This window comes from Podarcis pityusensis (assembly GCF_964106645.2).
Source record: "Podarcis pityusensis genome assembly, chromosome: 5".
In the NCBI taxonomy this organism is placed as follows: Eukaryota; Metazoa; Chordata; class Lepidosauria; order Squamata; family Lacertidae; genus Podarcis; species Podarcis pityusensis.
Genome location: NC_138032.1, coordinates 81,910,361 through 81,924,293, shown reverse-complemented (window position 1 = coordinate 81,924,293; position 13,933 = coordinate 81,910,361). Strand labels below are relative to the sequence as shown.

The 13,933-nt window shown below is 41.9% G+C and overlaps 1 protein-coding gene across 13 annotated transcripts in view; it reads left to right on the top strand.

Moving 5' to 3' along the window:
- ZMIZ1 (zinc finger MIZ-type containing 1) overlaps positions 1-13,933 on the top strand; it is a 386,929-nt gene that overhangs the window by 258,870 nt on the left and 114,126 nt on the right. The gene's annotated exons all lie outside the window — the stretch shown is intronic.

Sequence of the window (13,933 nt, the reverse complement as noted above, 5' to 3'; positions counted from 1 at the left end):
TATTCTTATCAGTTAAGCCAACTACTGAATGGTTTGCAACAATGCTACTTTGTATTGCACAACAATACAAATGGGGAACATGATGCACAATTAAACCTATTGCAGTTAACATGCATGTGTTGTGAACGTTGCATATCAGTTTTTGCAGATGAGTGTCTTAAACATGATGTTTATGTGTGGGAAGGTGGCAATATCTATGGCAGTTAAGGAGCAGGTTTCATTGTGACTGGAGAGGCAAATAAAAATGGAAAAACTTCAGCAATGTGTGTGACTGTTGTGGTGATGAGGAATGTCAGTTAGGCTTTCAGGTGTACATGTGGTTATCTCTGGACTTTGTGTTGTTTCTTAATATGTTTTGGTTCTAAGAACTTCGAAATATTAAGGGTTGTTCACATGATTCTTACAGCAACTTTATACATAATAATTTCCCTTCCAACTCTCCCATTTCATTCTGTTCTTCTATACCTGTGATTCCTACCTAGCAGGGGCTTGGGCTAATGACCCTTGAGGTCCCTTCCAACTCTAAACTTCTAAAATAAGGAGTCTCTGATACATATGTTGACGTCTTCGTAAAATTGGGTGAAAGAATAAAAGTTCCCTGGATGCCTAGATCCAGGTTTGAGGCAAGTTGTATTTGGTGAGAGAACCCCAACAGAAATTTACAATCCCAAAGCAGGCAGGAAAGCAAAGTAAAGCATGGAAATATAGACTGTTGGACCTTTAAAATACCCCCTTCTAAGTTACTTTCAAAGTCTCCTGCTTCCCTTAGCATAGAAAGAGACTGCGCATTTGGAGAGTTAAAAATGGCTTGCTTACAAACACGTCACATGCTTTATTAGCTGTGATCGTGCATTGCAGGGAGGTTGGACTAGATGGTCCTTGGATTCCTTCCAACTGTAAAGTTCTATGATTCTAATTTCTGGACAGAACTACATGTTTTGATGGCAAACATGTTTTCCAAATGCATGTTTGCTGGTTAATAGTAATGAAATGACTGAGTTTGGGCACAATGCTAAATTACAGTTCAAACATTATAAGAACAGGCCTTGGGTTCATGCACTCACCTCTTCCAACATGATCACGGGGAGCAGATTCTGATTGATAGATTTAGCATTATTTAGCATTATTTCTGGACCCAGAAAAATGGCAGCTAGTATTAGCTGTTATTTAGAACAGCCTTTGACAAGCTGGTGTCTTCCAGGTGTTTTGGGATGTTTCAGCTGGCTGGAGCTGATGCGTGATGTCGACCAAAACATTTGCAGGATGCCAGGTGTTTCCTAAAGTTTATGAATAAATAAAGGTAAAACCCAGATAAACTGTGGATACACAGCTATGTTTTAGAGAAGCAAGGAAACTTCAGATTGTGTTTATCACCCTGGCTTGTTTCCCAAAGTATTGTTGTATACTACTTTGTGATCATCAAATGAAAGGTGCCCTAGAAAGAAGAAGAAGAAGAAGAAGAAGAAGAAGAAGAAGAAGAAGAAGAAGAAGAAGAAGAAGAAGTCTAAAAGGGGTGGTAGTGAAGATTTTATAAACTTCCCAGCATAATCACCTATATGAGATTCTTACTAAGATCACACAAATGACTATTTACAAGCTTGGGTTATTGGAGTAAGAGATGTCTGCCTTAATCCTTCTCCATTAGTCACTAAGCCAGCCTTTCTCAACTTTGGGTCCAGGCCTGTGTAGAGAGGGCAGACAGCCAGGTCCACTTTTCCTGGGCCTCGAAGGGCTCAGATAGCCGGGGTCCCTGCCAGGGGCCTGCTGAACTTGCCAAGAACAAGACTCCTGCCATGGGCCTCAGACAAGCTCTGCACAGGCTGCTTGGGTCCCTAAATGTTGTTGGACTGCAACAACATTTCCGAGCACAATTCAAAGTGTTGGTGCTGACCTTTAAAGCCCTAAACGGCCTCAGTCCAGTATACCTGAAAGAGCGTCTCCACCCCCATCCTTCTGCCCGGGCACTGAGGTCCAGCGCCGAGGGCCTTCTGGCGGTTCCCTCACTGTGAGAAGCCAAGTTACAGAGAGGCAGGCACAGGGCCTTCTCGGTAGTGGCACCTGCCCTGTGGAACGCCCTCCCACCAGATGTCAGAGAACAAGAACTACCAGACTTTTAGAAGACATCTGAAGGCAGCCCTGTTTAGGGAAGCTTTTAATGTTTGATGGACTACTGTATTTTAATATGTTGTTGGAAGCTGCCCAGAGTGGCTGGTGAAACCCAGCCAGGTGGGTAGGGTATAATTAAATTATTATTATTATTATTTATTATCAATTCATTATCCTGTGGCAGTGATCAGGGATGATGGGAGTTGTAGTACATCTAAGGGCTCAAGGTTGAGAAAGGCTGCACTAAGCTCTCTGGACAGAATCTTCACAGATGATTGTATTTCCTTTAAATCTGGCTGTTAACAAATTTCCTAGTGAGCTATTCTATGGAGTGATGGTACCAAGTTTTTGCACTGTGGATCATACAGGAAAGTTACAAGAGCTGCATTTTTAAAAATAGCTGTGACCCATTTGTGGAGCCCAACCATCAGTTAAAAGACTAATGTTTTAGTATTTAAGACCCTGCCCCGTCGTGTCTTTCTTCCACTATTTCTCAGACCAATAAGGGAAAATAAATTAGGGTGTATGGCTTTTCTCTGCCTTTTTTTCTGGTGCCATGAAATGGTTGTGAGTTCAGTTAGCATCTTGGTCGCCAGAAAGAAATATAGATACATTAGCTAGATTTGTGGCTCTGTGGTTGTAAAGAGATACTTTCACGTGGATACAGTCAAGGCTAAATAGAGAAAAATCAGGATAAATTTTGACAGCAAACTTCCAGCTGCACTTCCCAATACCCGCCTTTCTAAGAAGACAAGACCTCAGTCATTTTTACTTTGTCACTGATACAGCAGCAGCAGTGTGCTTGTTTTTGTGAGCTGAAATTTTGTTATTTGAACCAGTCACTTTTAAGAGTTGACATTTTGTGCTACTTCTATGCTGCCAGTTCGGAAAACATTTCCTCCGCAGGGAGCTTGTTGTGTGAACTGTTACAAATAGCTCTGTATTTAGCATGATGGGCCTTCAGAGAACATCATTGCACAAGGGAGATCAACTTCCTTATCTTCTTAATAGATCATATCCAGCTTTTCTAATAGAGTAATGTTTTAAAAGTAACTGGCATGAGGAAAATGTCACAGTCATGACAAAAATTAATTTGCCATTGGCAACAAATGGCTTCCAAGTGTTTGTACAATAATGGAGCTGGATTTGAATTAATCTCCATGTTTATTGGAGTGAAATTAATTCAACAGAATTGGTGGGAAAGTGTGCCCGTTCATTCAAATCCCTTTCCATTTTGCAACTTTCTATAAGTTAATGACTTGGTAGTTGCTTAACTTGCTGTTTTTAATTTTAGTCATGTCAGGCATTAACTGTAGAATGTGTTCTTAAGAAGTCATTTGCAATCCTTGAACAATTTGCGTTCATGATCCTTGCAACTCTGTAAGGCAGGTTATTATTATGATGCCTGTATTGCAGAAGATGGGATGGGTACAGCCACCCAGCAAGTTCAGGATAGAGGTAAGATTTGAACTGGCAAATTCTCTGCTCAAGGTCTCAGCCACTACACTACACCTGAAGTGATTCTCCTGAACTACTTTGGATCTTTTCTGACATTTAAGGGATCCTAGGAAGTCAGCTACTCTTACGATCAGAGTTACTTGCTATTAATCAAAATTTGCCCTTTTCATCTGGGACAAATATATTTGTGTTTGGGGGCATTCCCAGATGCCCGTCCAAAATAACCCATCCAGGTACTGTATTTTGACCAGTGCTCTCTTATCTTCTCCCCAAGATAATTATCAATATTGCAGTGTTTGCTTTTCATTTGCAAGTCTTTACAGACTTTGGTTCCTGTATGATCAACTTCTATGAGTGCCATGTTGAAAAGTGTTTTATCTCAGATTTCAAAGAGAAAACACATGTTAGTGTAGTTATGATCTTTTTTTAGAAGAGGACATTCTGCCACATTTTAGCTTAATGGTCTTCACATTTTAGAGCTCTTTGCTCTTCTTATTTTGGTAAAGAAATAATTCCTTTTGGGGTCATCTGTGCTGCTAACCAGGATTTTGAAGTGATGGTTTTAAGTCTTATTTGTTTAGCCTAGCTAATCCCCAGTTATCCCTGTGGTTAATTTGAATTGTTTTTAAGAACGCTAAGGGCAGGAGTCAAGTGGTGTGAACAAGCATTCGAAAATTAGAGTGCAATCCTGAAAGAAGGATATAATAAAGTTGTGCCTGTGTTACGCCCTATGGTCTGCTACTTTGTCAGTGTAGCCTTGGCATTTCCTCCTTTATTAACAAGAATAGTGCTTAGTGTTTTGGAGTATTCAAAGCACATCGTCGGGCCTTTCCGTTGGGTCCTCTGGAGTTGGCCGCCCCTCTGCGAAGCTGGGCAGTGTGCCAGGCTGGGCGCAGTGGGCTCCCTCAGGGGCACGCTCAGCAGGAGCCCATGCTGATGCCAGGCACAAACGATCCCGTGGCATGCAAAAAAATGTGGGTGCCCTGGCCCTTCATGGGGAATGTTGTGGGGGCTGGAGCCCTCACAGCCCCACACAGTCAGCACCTATGAAGCACATCATACAGTGCATTTAAGATGGAATTGTATTATTATCACCCTCCATATTGTGGAGGGGGGGAACAAAGTGAGACTGAAAGACTATTATGTGCCAAAGGCAACTTAATGCATTTGTTGATTTCCCATTTCAACGCCAGCCTCTTAGTCACTGCAGAGCCCAAGCTCTGCGCTCGACTTGCTCCTCTCTCTTGGCAGGAGGTCAGATGCAACATTTCCCACCTTGAAGGTAAATGAAACACAGCTTCTTCTAAATACACATGACATTTGGTCCTGAAACAATTGTTAGTGAGTGGCATTGGCTTGTTACCGCACAGCAGGTAGGTCATGAGCTTGTTTGCTTCCACACTGCAGACCTCTACACTGTTTGACTCTACCCTGCCTCCCTCTTTCATTGAGCCACATTGAGACTGCATAATGGAAGAAGTAGGGACAGTATTGTCTTTCTGGGTCCTGGCATGACTCCATTCCCCACCACTCTGTAGCTCATTGGTGCCTTCTCACAATGCTACAAATTCCTCTAGGTCAGACATGTATCTTTGCCTAGGCAATATCCATTATTATTGCTGCTTGCTTTCTGCCTGTCAGCCTGCTAGACCCTCTGTATATCCAAGTATACCAACTTCCTTTGAAAGCTGGAAGGATGTCAGTTTCCTTATCAGTCTTCCTGCCCTCCCTCTAACAGTTTCCTTGCATCAGACCTTGGCCCCCAGTTGACTATGCCTTTGAATTGGCCCTTCCTTCAGGAAATTCCCATTCTTCATGTAGCTACCAGATCAAGGCTTCTAGTACTTACACGTTAGCTCTTTGCATGTTCAGGTGCCAAAGCCCAGTTCTGAGAGTACATATTCAGAGATAATGGCAATAAAAGCAAAAGTCACATGCATATCCTTTGTATTGTATTATATTTCCTGTGTAAGGTTGTAATATGAAGTTCATGCATTCTCCCCAAAGTAGGTTTCCTCTGTTGCTCTTTCCATCCAGAGATGCTTATTCAGATTGCTAGAGGAGAGTCATGGTACCCTCCAGATGTTATTGGACTCCAGCTCTCATCAGGTGGACCACAGCATAGCTAGTGGTCAGGAATGTAGTCCAAAACATCTGGAGTACACAGTATTGGCCACCCTTGTGCTCATGGAAGAGGAGCATTGTCCGCCTCCTCTATATTTAAACAACAGAAGGTGATACATTGCTTTCAAAGGATCTGTCTCAGCAAAAATAGATATATTCCTTTTGGCACTTATTTGGGATGGGGTGGGTGCTAAAAGAAGGAAATAAACCTGCTATACTTAAATGTTTTACAGAATAATTTGATTGTGTGCTGTGGTCCGTTTGTTCATTCCTCCTGGTGCTGCTTTGCTCTTGGCAGAAGGGCAAGCAGGGGCCAGGCGAGGCGACTGAGTGCAGGATGAGATCACACACGAAAGCTTTGTCAGTGAGAGACACTGTTCGATATCTCTGCAGGCAGATGAAAGGGAGAGGGGTGGTGGGAGGAGCAGCTCCAGGGCAGGAATGTGCAGGAGAAAGTACCTTTGCAGATACTGAAGCAAATTAATCTTAGACCACCTGGACAGGAGGCTCAATGTGAGATGTTTGATAGCAGAAATAGCAGTTCTGTTCTTTCCTTCAGCTCACTTCAGATGTCAGCCAAATTTCAACCTTGATAGAGTCAGTGACTTTATTAATTTTTTAATATAGTGAGAGGGGAGTGCCACTGAATCATCACTGTGATTGTCAGCTTTGTTAAAAAAAATACTATTTAGTAGTTTTGAATGTATATGATTAGGTAGTGTTACAAAGGATGTGTCTTGTGGTACAGTCACAAGAGTCATATCATGCCTGTATCACTTTAGGTGGAACATATTGCATCTTTGACTGGTTCACCGTGCTGCAACCATGTCAGGAAAAAAGAATTTTAGCCGCCTCTTCAGTATGCCAACTTTCCATCTGCAGTGTTTTTGGTTTTGTTCAGATGTATGAAGCTCTACCTGCAGCCTTCAGTGGGACAATCCAGGAAGGGGCAGTGTTCAATTTGGCCATTGTTCTGTAATTTTTCAAGATTGCTCCTTGCCCTTCAGAGTTTTGAATAGGTTTTCTGTAATATTTAGTGGAAGTAAACTTTTTAAAAAACTAACACAACTTGGTTGCTCTGTTTGTTCAGTCTGTTTGTTTCCTAAGTTATTTAGAGTGTGTCTGGGGACGTGGCTTAAAGAAAGAAGAATCTTATGTTTGTGGTGGACTAAGTCTCTGTGGGTTTTCTGTTTTGGTTTTGTGTGTTAATTTTCTAAGAAGTCTCAATTTAATATGCTGAGAATGACATGCTGGCAGTAAAAAGGGAGGGCATATACACCCTGAAGGCGGGATTCAGACAGAGGATGAGATGAAAGAAACAACAGTTTCCTAACAGAAATGCCAAATATGACACAGATTGATTTAAAACTAAGGTTCTCTGGCTTTGTCTGATTCAAGATCTAAATTCCATAGTATGAGCTTGCCTCTTTGTTGAAATTTTCCATGTTTGAAATCCTGGGTCAGTGCTGTGTGTGGAATCACTTCAAGCTAAAAGAGTCAATTTCAGTTTTGTCATTGGCTTTAAACAGGATAAATGTCTTTTGGAAGAATGATTGTGGTCAGAAGCATAGAGTCCTAATGTATGATAAGCCAATAAGTATCGAGTTCCTTTCCTCCTTTTTCCTTTTAACCTACAACGTGTCTCCTTGGCTAGGTCACTTAACCTGCTTGCCCCTCTTACTTTCTGCTTATAGGAAATTACCTCATGCAAGCAATCGTTTGTTTTTACACAACCAGGTGTGAGGTATTATGGAGACTAATCACCACTGGGGCAGGGGTAAGGGGATTTCTTTCACTTCTGTAAATTGGTAATATTTCCCTGGTCAGCCACTAATTATGCCTAGAGAGATTTGATGGCTCTAATTATTGTGAGGGTATTCATATCAGCAGAGTTATAACATCTATGAGCCGTGTTCAAAATTTGCCAGGCTTTTTGTGATCCACGTGGTGATCACAGGATGGCAGGTTGGATATTTCCATCTGGTTTGCCCCTCTAGCTTTCTCAAGCAGGTAAGCAGAAGAACTTATTTATTGCATTGATATCCCACCTTTTTCTCCAAGGAGTAGTAGATTGTCCATACCCCTCCTCAGTTAATCCCTGCAATGACTCTGTGAAGCTAAGAAGCTAGTGAGGGGTGGGGCAGGCAGAAGGCTAGAGAAGGAGATGTGAAATAAGGAAGGGAGAAGGAAGACTGAGTGAGGGCACATTATTGGAGAGAGAACATGGACAGGTCCAGGAGGTGGATTGAAATGATCACTTGCTAAATCTTTGCCTGCAAGAATTTGGTGGAAGGGAGATTCAGTGTAACTCCCTCTGTCCCATTATAATGAGCTGCATCTTCCATATTCTCTCATGCATGATGGGATAATGAGTACAAATTAACCTTAGAAAGCCTAGGGAGGAGAAATAGGATGGAAAGAATGGTGGTCTGTGGAAGGAACTTTGACTTCAACAAAAAAATTACGAGGAAATAGATTGAGCCTAGATTGATTGAAGAGGTCATGGAGTTAATGCATATGCATCCAAAAGTTAAAATAGCAATACTAGCATGGAAAAAACTGGTAACGATTTTAATAAAACTTTGAAGGCACTTCTCAACACCACTGACAAATAAGCCCACTATATCTCTTAAATGGGACAAAGAAATACAAAATACCAGTCCAATGTTTTTGCACACACAAAAACCACTCGGTCTCTTTATTATATTCTTCCTTTCCTTTCATCACAGCTACCAGTAATTTCACATAAGGGAAGACATGTTTCTTGGAGAATTTTTTCCAAAGTCGGAAAGAACATATTTTCAAGTCATCTTCATGAACTTCCATCAGTTAATCTAAGACCCTTTGTAAAAGAACCAATTGATCTAACACAAGCCACACCAGTCCTCGTGCAATGAAAATGTATAAGAACCCATTTTCATTCATTTCAGACTTCATTTTGGAGAGGCTTCAGCATACCAGGTTCTTCCCTGGGGATGTTATTCTGAATATTGAATATCTGAGTAAAAAGTGGGACAGTTGGTTTCCTGTATGATGAGCTCTCCTAAATCAAATTTGTCTTCTTCGCTTCAAACATCATGGCTTTTCCATCATGGAGGGGAAACCCTAACAAATCATATTATTTGATGTGCTTACTGCAGAAGCAATTTCATTAAGACAAAAAAATATAGCAGCTTCTAGGATCCCAGTGTGAAAAAATGATTTGCTGCTGGTCTAAAATGAGATCTGTAGATGCAAATTGTTGGGAATTTGTAATGGTAGTTGTCTCCCGCTGGGAAATATTGAACCAGCCTCATGGCCTTGAAATACAAGACCGCAATGTGAAAAGGATATTTTAAAAAGACAACTGGGTGTTCTCTGTAATACTGCAATCCAAAATGTAACTTTCTCCAAACAGTAAGTACTCATGAAAATTTGACTGCTTCCGAAGTGCTATGTATCATCCTGTCAAATCCAGTTTTTTGCTGAGTTGGTGGGAGTTATGTAGGGCCTTGCCCTATTGCTGAAAACCATCTACTATCTGGGGCAGCAGTTATCAACCTGTGGGTCCCCAGATGTTGTTGGACTACAACTCCCATCATCCCTGAGCTCTGGCCTTGCTAGCTAGGGGTGATGGGAGTTGTAGTCCAACAACATCTGGGAACCCACAGGTTGAGAAAGGCTGATCTAGGGTCTCCTGTGTGACTGTGAAGTAGCAGAGGCTCCTTCACTGACCTGATAACTTTATCATCATTATTTACATTTTTTAAATTACATTTTATATACCACCTATTAATAGAGTCGAAGAGTTGGAAGGGATTATGAGGGTCATCTAGTCCGACCGCCTGCAATGCAGGAATCTCAACACACAGCCCCCCACCCAATGTGAAACCCTGCTTTGCTTGCAAATGTGCTAGCAGTTTTATTGCTGCACATATTGCGTGTAATTTTTTTTATATTAAAAAAAAACACTTTTTGTTCTTTTTAAACAATGCGGATAAATGTTTCTAAAAGCCAGCCAAAATGCAGAAGGATAAAATAATTTTTAAACCAGAAGTTTTAAAAATGCTACCCAAAAGATCATATTATGGGCACCATAATGGGGAGGGCATTCCATACAACAGATGTCACCACCAAAAAGTCCCTCTTCCTTGTCACCACACACTCTTGGTCAGGGGAACCTAGAGAAGGAGCTCTGATAGATTATGGCAGTGCTTTTCTTCGGGGGGGGACACAGGGGTACACATACCCTTAAACATGTTGTGAATCTAAGTTTGGCCTCATTGAGGGGTAGTATTTCAATATGAGTAGGAAAATGGGAGCACCACTAAAAAAAATTTAGGGGGAAAAAGCACTGGATTATGGAAGAACTTCCAGTTTTTCTTTGTTAAATGGATGGTTGTCTTTCACTTATTATTCTAACCTGTTATGATAGATCCCTAACTTTTCTGACATACCTCCCATTTCCAGTGTGCACTCACTTGAGGACTAGAGCAACGTGATTTTGGAATCTTTTCAAATTATCAAGTCCTGAAAGAGGGGTTTTTGGGGTGGCAGTGGGTCTGGAAATGTGCTATTTTATTTAGCTAGGGCTCAACCATCAGAAAGAATATGTACCAGTTATTGTTGCGGATAAGCCAGAATGATGACAAAGCAGAGTGATGGACATAACCAAAGTGATGCTTTTAGACTCAAAATGCTGAGCTTACACTGACTAGTTATAATCCTTTCACGGCAAGAAAGGAAAAGATGACTACAGATTTTAAAGGCAGATGGGGGGGGGGTTGGAGCTAGGAATTTTGAAAAACAGGAATGTTTGTTCATACATGTTTAATAATGAATATGTACTGGCTCATTGAGCAAAAAATAACAATTGCAATAATCAGAATAGGGAGCACTTGCAGCTCATGTACATGAAATGTATTTAGCATTTGTAAATGCTGTGTAAAGAAAAGGAGATTTGTGTGTGTAAAATTTTCATCACACATGTTTCCACGGTGGTTTAAATGGTTTCAGTGCTCTTTTTCTGGCAGTCTGGGTGCGATTCCAGATATAGATACCTCTTTATAGGAAAGTATGTAAGCTATGGGGCCCCTGTGAGGTTAGCTGGTACCTTGAAAGCTACATTGTGCAGCCATAAACCTCACAAAAACTAGAGAGAATGGGGAAATGTAGGAGAGACTTGATTTAAAGAGGCCTGGCCATCTTAAACAAGCATTTGTATATTAATTTGGCTTTTTGTGATTCATATTTTAATACCACATAAATAAATAAGTAACACACTCCCCAGCTTTATCTCATTAAGGAACTGGTAGTTAGTTTTTCCCCCCCTACCCAAGGGGAAGATGCAAAGGACACTATGATCTTCTCCTTACACAAGAAGCCTACTCATGGGACCTTCTGTAAAGCCTCCTAAATTAGCTAGGGCTGATTGTTAAGCTTTTAAGCATTGTTCTCTGCTTAAATAACATTGTAAATTTGCCCTGATGTACTAGCCAAGGGATTAACCAGAGAGGGAACTCTGCAAAATATCAGATTTCTTCCACTTTGTAAAATTCATGCCAGAGGGATTGATGGGCTGCTAGTGAAGCTAATAAAGTTATCAACAGCAATTAATTCAAAAGGGGAAAGCAGGTAAGAGAGCTAAATAAATCATCACTTTTATGTTAAAATAATGTGTTTAACATTCTGATCATTTACACACATCTTCTAATCTTTACCTGACAGCCTGCAAGTTAAATATTTAAGACTCCTTAAGGAAGTAGAAATGAAATAGAATATGTGGGTCATTCAGTGTGTGTGTAGGGGGCGGCACATATGAAAATTGAAGGATTACTTCCTTTCTGCATGTTGTGCCTCTTTCAGGTCTACTGTGGGTACATGACTTGAAGGCCCCCAAAATCCTTGAGTTTCTATTAATGTATAGTTATTAGAACTCATATTCACATTTTCATTGTCTATATGAGCCCTGTTTGAAAGTCTGTGTTCTGCTTGATAACTTTGGTTGCTCAGGATAACTCTCCATTATTAAATCCAGTTGAAAATGGATGCTGCCCTCATATTCAATTGTAGTTCAATCATATTTGAAATCACCATGATGATTATTAGCATTATTTTAGCTTTAAAAATGGGGGGGGGCAGATGACTCAGCATTAATATTCTGGTTTTTATTTTCCTTTTTCTCCTAAACACACAGCATAGGATGTGACATAATTGGAAGTGCTTTAATTTTTCTCAGTTTCATGTGGTCTTCAAACAACTTCCTTGTATGTTGGTGGCAGATGTTCAAAATTGCTTCCTACCAGTTAAACATCTGGTGAAAAATGACCAAGTGTTGGGTTGCGTATGTTTAAAGGACCAATTATATGTGCATGCCTTTTTTCTTTAGGGACTCTCTCAAGCAAAAATGGAAGCAACTAAAATGGAAGCTTTGCCTTGTGACTAAATGCACAAGTGGCTCCAATTTATTGGGCTCTGTGTGGGGAGAATATATGGTGTGACTATTTAAAAATATTCTTTCTTGCTCATTTTCAGTGTCTGGGTTGGTTCATTTGGGAAGAGGCAGTTCTTGAGGTATTGCAGTTCTGAGCTGTTTAAGGCTTTATAGGTCAAAACCAACACTTTGAATTGGACCTGGAAACTAATTGGCAGCCATTGGGTCAGGATTGGTGTAATACAGGGGTCAGCAAACTTACTGCGCCTTGGGCTGGTGTCTCCAGCGCCAATCGCGCAGAGGGCAGGGGAGCGCATGCCCATACGCGGGCGCACACACTATTTCCGGCGCACTTCCGGGTTGGAGGTGCACCGGAAATAGCTTATGCGCATGTGCACAGGCCTCCTCTGACCCGGATGTGCACCAGAAATAACGCTTGTGCATGTGCACAAGCTATTTCCCGTGCTCCTCCGACCCGGAAGTGGGCAGCCGTGCAGCGCAGCGTCAGTAAGAGCGGGTGGCGGGGGTCGCCGTGGGCCAGATAAACGAGTCCCTTGGGCCTTATCTGGCCCACGGGCCTTAGTTTGGGGACCCCTGGTGTAATATGCTCAAACCATCTTGCCAGGGTGAGCAACCTGGCCACCAAATTCTGCACCAGCTGAAGTTCCCAAACTGTCTTCAGAAGCAGTCCTACTTATAACACACTGCAGTACTCTAACCTAGAGGTTACCAGAGCATAGACAACAGAGGTTAGGCTATCTCTGCCCAGAGGGGTGCAGCTGGGCCACTAGCTGAAACTGATGAAAAGCACTCTGCGCCACTGAGGCCTCCTGAGCCTCAAGCGACAGCAAAGTATCCAGAAGTACCCCCAGTTTATGCACCACCTCCTTCAGGGGGAGTGTAACCCCATTAAGAGCAGGCCACCTCCCATCCATCAAGTCTAGGGAACCACCCACTAACAGCGCCTCAGTGTTATCTGGGTAGAGCTTCAGTTTTTTGGCTCTCATTCAGTCCATTACTGAGGCAAGGCGACAATCCAGCACATCCACTGGCACACCTGCAGATGTAAAGGAGAAGTAGAGCTGAGTGTCATCAGCAGATTGCTGACAGCGTACTCCAAAACTCCAGATGACTGCACTTAGTGGTTTCATATAGATCAGGGGTCAGCAAACTTTTTCAGCAGGGGGCCGGTCCACTGTCCCTCATACCTTGTGGGGGGTAAGACTATATTTTGAAGGGAAAAAATGAACAAATTCCTATGCCCCACAAATACCCCAGAGATGCATTTTAAATAAAAGGACACATTCTACTCATGTAAAAACATGCTGATTCCCAGACCGTCCGTGGGCCAGATTGAGAAGGCGATTGAGCCGGAACCGGCCCCCCAGGGTAGTTTGTCTACCCATAATATAGATGTTAAGCAGTAAAGGGGATAAAATTGAGCCGTGAGGAACTCCACATTGAAGATTTCACAGTGCTGACTACCACTCTCCAAGTATCACCCTCTGGAAACAACCCTCCAAGTAGCACTGGGACCATTGAAAAGCATTGCCACCCACCTGCAACTCAGACAGCCGCTCTGGAAGGATACAATGGTCAATGATATCGAAAGCCGCAGAGAGGTAGAGGAGAATTAACAGGGGCACATTTCCCCTGTGTCTCTCCTGACAGAGGTCATTGTACTCAGCGACCAAAGCAGTTTCTGTATCAAAACTGGGCCTAAATCCCAACTGAAATGAATCTAGAAAATCAGTTTCTTCTAAGAGAGCCTAGATCTGGTTCACAACCACCTGCTCAAGAACTGCTTAATTTTAGGTACATTTAACATGAAAC